This window comes from Gracilinanus agilis, chromosome 4, assembly GCF_016433145.1.
Source record: "Gracilinanus agilis isolate LMUSP501 chromosome 4, AgileGrace, whole genome shotgun sequence".
NCBI lineage: Eukaryota > Metazoa > Chordata > Mammalia > Didelphimorphia > Didelphidae > Gracilinanus > Gracilinanus agilis.
The window spans coordinates 259671724-259676806 of record NC_058133.1 but is presented as its reverse complement, the minus strand read 5'-3'; the positions used below and the strand labels follow the sequence as shown (position 1 = coordinate 259676806).

Here is a 5083-nt window from a genome sequence, read left to right as displayed (position 1 = left end):
AAGAAAGAAAGAAAGAAAGAAAGAAAGAAAGAAAGAAAGAAAGAAAGAAAGAAAGAAAGAAAGAAAGGAAGGAAGGAGGAAAAGGAGGAAGAAAGAAAGAAAGAAAGGAGGAAAAGGAGGAAGAAAGAAGAAATCTGATTGAATTGAAAAGGTAAATGGGCATTGGCCAGGAAAGGTTTTTATACCCCTCGGAGATAGACTACATATCCTTAGTCTGGAGCAGTCTAGCTTGAGTAGAAAGACAGGGTAGTGGCAGGGTACAGAAATTTGTAGCCACACAAAGGGAGGGTTTTGATCTTGAGTCATAGAATCTGGAGAATCATAGAATATCACAGTTAGAAGAGGTCTCAGGAGTCATCTATGCCACCATACTCTAACAATGATCCCTCCAAAAATATATCCTGGATTATATCCCAAAGAGATAATAAGGAAAAAGACTTGTACAAAAATATTTATAGTTGCACTCTTTGTGGTGGCAAAAAATTGGAAAATGAGAAAATGTCCTTCGATTGGGGAATGGCTGAACAAATTGTGGTATATGCTGGTAATGGAAGACTATTGTGCTCAAAGGAATAAAGAATTGGAGGAATTCCATGTGAACTGGAATGACCTCTAGGAATTGATGCAGAGTGAAAGGAGCAGATCCAGTAGAACATTGTACACAGAGACTGATACACTGTAGTACAATCAAACATAACGGACTTCTCTACTAGCAGCAATGTAAGGATCCAGAGCAAGGCTGAGGGACTTATGAGAAAGAAAACTAGCCACATTCAGAGGAAGAACTGTGGGAGGAAAAACACAGAAGAAAAACAACTGCTTGAGCACGTGGGCTGTTGGGGACATTATTGGGATGTAGACACTAAACCATATTTCTTATTCAGCTTTCTGGGGCCAAATAGTACAAGTCTAGTCTGTTTTCCCCTCTAAAGCTTCTCCTCTTCAGGTTAAATAACTTCCATTCCTTCAAATATCTTGATATAGCACCATCGAAGCCCTTCCCCATTCCAGTTGTGTCTTTGTCTTAGACACTTTCCAATCTATGTGTCCTTTCTAAAATGTAGTGCCCAAAACAATCCTGCAGATGGGGTCAAAAATATAACTATGACCTCCTTAGTCCTCAGCACTGTGCATCTCTTTAATTCAATCTAATTTGGCTTCTATGGGCTAATTTTGATTTCTACTTTTTTTCAGTATTACTGCTGAGTAATACTTCACCTCTCTTTTTATGCTTACGAAACTGATTTTTTTGTACATTAGTATAAAGATTTATCTTTACCCCTATTAATTGTATTAGAGGTGGCACAGTGAGTAGAATGCCAGGCTTTGAGTAAATGAGTAAGAAGACTCATCTCTCTGAATTCAAATCTGGCCTCAGATACTTACTAGCTATGCAACCCTGGGCAAGTAACTTAAACCTTGTTGCCTCAGTTTCCTCACCCATAAATGAGCTGGAGAAGGAAATGGCAAACCACTCCAGTATCTCTGCCAAGAAAATTCCAAATGAGGTCACAAAGAGTCAGACAAGACTGAAAATGACTGAACAATAACAATAACATTTGGTCCTTCATTTTAGCCTAAGATATTTTTGTGTGTTGATTCTTCCATTCGAAGTGCTAGCTACCTTTTCTAGCTTTGTGTTATCTCCAGCATGTTATCTATGCTTTTATCCAAGTCACCAATAAAAATATTCAACAGCCCTAATTCCATTTTAACTTCAGTTCTTACTGCCTGCTCTCCAGGTTCAGTCCATTCAACCATTTCCAGGTCCACCTAACTTTACTTTTTCTAACCATCCATATCTTCCCATCTAACCCACAAGGATTACCCAAGAGGATGTCATAATGAAATATAGGTAAATTATATCTACAGAAGTCTTCTAATCTACCAATATAGTTTGTTTTGTCTGGGATTTCATCCCAGTGTGATGAAATCAGTAGATTGTAAGATCTTTGGGGACAGGAACTATCTTTTGCCTCTTTTTATAACCTTAAGGCTTGGCACAGTGCCTGGCACATATTAGATGCTTAATAAATGTTTATTGGTTGATTAATTGATTGGAAACTCCCTCCCAAAATGTAGATCAACAATACCTCTGTAATTTATAGTCCTAGAGAGCTGTGTTAATTCACCAGGTTAAATGACTTGCTCACAATCACTAGTTGTGTATCAGCTAGTGTATATCAGAGGCAAGCTTGAATCCAGACCTTCTTGACTCCGAGGTTAATCCTTTATCAACTGCCATGCTACTTCTTACTGGCTTAGTAACTTTGACTACACTAAGGAACTGAAACTAGTATGACACAGTCAGTTCTTTTATTTATTCCTTTCTTAAAACCCTTATCTTCTGTCTTAGAATGGATATTGAATATTTTTTCCAAGGCAGAAAAGCAATAAGGGCTAGACAATTGGGGTTAAGTGTCTTGCCCAGGATCACACAGCTAGGAAATGTCTGAGACCAAATTTAAACCCAGGACCTCCCATCTCCAGGGCTGGTGCTCTATCCACTGAGCCCCTTGACAAAAATCAGGTCTTGATTAAGCTATCATACTGGCTCACTGCTTCTTTCTCTAGATGGATGTTCATTAAGCATTCATTCAAGAATATGTTTTAAAATTTTGCCAGAAATCAAAATCAAGCTCACTGACCCAGAGTTGGAATGTTCTTTTATCCTTTCTTTAGCAAATCGGGATGACATTTGTCTTTTTTTGGTACCATGACACCTCTCCAGCTGGTGGCACAGTTGCAGTGCTAGGCCAGGAGTTAAGAAGGTCTGAGTTCAGATGTGAGTTCAGTTCCAGCATCAGGCACCTACTAGCTGTGTGAGTCTATGAAAGGGTTTTTAAAAACAGAGTTTATATTGGTTTCTGAAAACTACACAATGCTTCCATAACTGGATATCCATACACATGAAAAGGTCCTCAGTTTGTTGTGAAAAAATATAGCATTGTCTTCCTGATCCAAAACAATGATATCTTCTGGCTCAAAGCCTGGCTCCTGGTCACCTTCTCCATGGAAAGTGACCATCTGACTGTCTTTCATGCCCTTGTCAATATGAACCTCCAGAATTCTTTTCTCCTATACAATGTTCCTCTTATTGCAACTTTTACATCATGTTTTAGGGCTGATTCATTCTTCAAGCCCTTGGCATTCCATGCAAACTGATTGAATTTGCTGAACCATTCCAGGTCTTTTTTTTTGATGAATTTTTATTTGCCTTCCAGTCCCTCTGCAACTGGGACAGCATTCTATACCTCCTTTCTCACCAATTATCCTTCACATTTATCACAAATGATATTCTTTTGCAAAGCCAATTTCTTTGTTGCGCCATTATATAAATCATCTAAGGTCACCAACAAATGATGAACATTTTTTTATTTCTCCATTTCCTCTGCATTCTTTTGCTTCTTCCAGAAAAAAAAAAAAACATTTCACAGATTTCTGTTGGAGAACCAAAGCAACCACTAGAATTGCCCTCTTTGCTTGCTTGTTTTGCATTTTTATCATATTAGACTCTTTTCTTTGCATCAGAAAGCACTTCATAAGCTTGAGAAATCTATTTGAACTTTTCGTCTTCATTTGGATGTTGATATGGGTGGTATTTCAGGCTAGATTCCTATAATGCTTTTTTCAGTTCTCCCTGGGAGAGACTCTATTTTACCTCAAAACATCATATTAAGTTGTTTCCTTCACCATTTTCTATAGCCAGGGAACAAGATGGTTGTTAAAATGCCCACTTCTAGGGGTGTGAAAGGGAACTACCTAGGAGCCCTTTGGGGATGTTGGAGAGGGAGGAGAGGAATGAAAAAGGAATACAATCATTTTAATACATGTACTACTTGCCATCGTTTTTGTTGTAATATTCAACTCTAGCTGTATTTTTAAAAGGAAGAAAGAGAAAGTGGGGGTGGAATGGAGCAAATTCATGTGCAGGAAGCTTGGGCAAGCAGCTGCTGTCTCTGCTTCTCAATGAGTATTCTGGAAAGTTCCCTACCATTTCTTTTAGTATCCTAGGATTATGTCTCTCTGGGCCTGGTCTCTTGAATTCCTCCAGGGTAGCCATTACTGTTCAATCATGTCTGATTCTTTGGGACTCCGAAGACCCAAGCACATCAGTGCTGCCCATAGGATTTTCTTGGCAAAGATATTGATTAGAGTGATTTGCCATTTCCTTCACCTGCTCATTTTATAGATGAGGAACTGAGGTGAACAGGATTACGTGGCTTGCCCAGGTTCACTTAGCCAGTAAGTATCTGAAGCCAAATTTGAACTCAGGTTTTCCTAACTCCAGACTTGCACGCTATCCACTGTACCACCTAGCTGCTTCTAGAATGTAGCTAGGTGTTCTCTTTTTATTTACTTCTTCATTGAGGGTTTTCAGTTTTTGTCTTTTTTTTAAGTCTCACTTTCTGTCTTAGAATCAATATTAAGTATCAGTTCCAAGGCAAAAGAGTAGTAAGGGTTAGGCATTTGGGGTTAAGTGACTTGCCCAGGGTCACACAGCTAAGAAATGTCTGAGGCCAGATTTGAACCCAAGATTCCTTGTCTCTAGGCCTGGCTCTCTATCCACTCATCTATTCAGCTGCCCCTCTATTAGTCATTTTTGTTCTTTTCTTTTCTGAACAAATATTATCCACCTTAGAATAGAAAATAGAGGTCAAATTAGAGATGAGTAGTTCTGTCTTCTCTTCATTATCAGTTTTTGTCATCCCATCCAGCCTGAGCAGCAGTCTTGCCTCTTTTTTTCATCTTCCTCCACCTCCCAATATAGCTTTAAAAAGCCTATTGTTCTTAGCTTTTCTCATCAGACTTAGTTCATCCTGAGTTTCAGCATTCCTGACACTATCTTCATAAACTATGCCGTGCTTTTTTCTTTTTTTGCTATCATTTATTTATATATACATATGTGTGTATATATATTACATGTATATTATAATGTAATATATGTAATTTGTTATAAATATGTAAAAATTATAATAAATGTTTATCCAAGAGAAACAAATTCTCATATTAGATGTGTCTAAAAATCTGTCTCACTTTTCCCCCTTCCTCCCACCCCTCCCCACTCACCAAGAAGGCAGGT

General features: G+C 38.3%; 1 pseudogene; it reads right to left on the bottom strand.

Moving 5' to 3' along the window:
• Positions 1 to 2828: 2828 nt before the first annotated feature.
• LOC123246371 lies at positions 2829 to 3696 on the bottom strand (annotated as a pseudogene).
• Positions 3697 to 5083: the final 1387 nt, after the last annotated feature.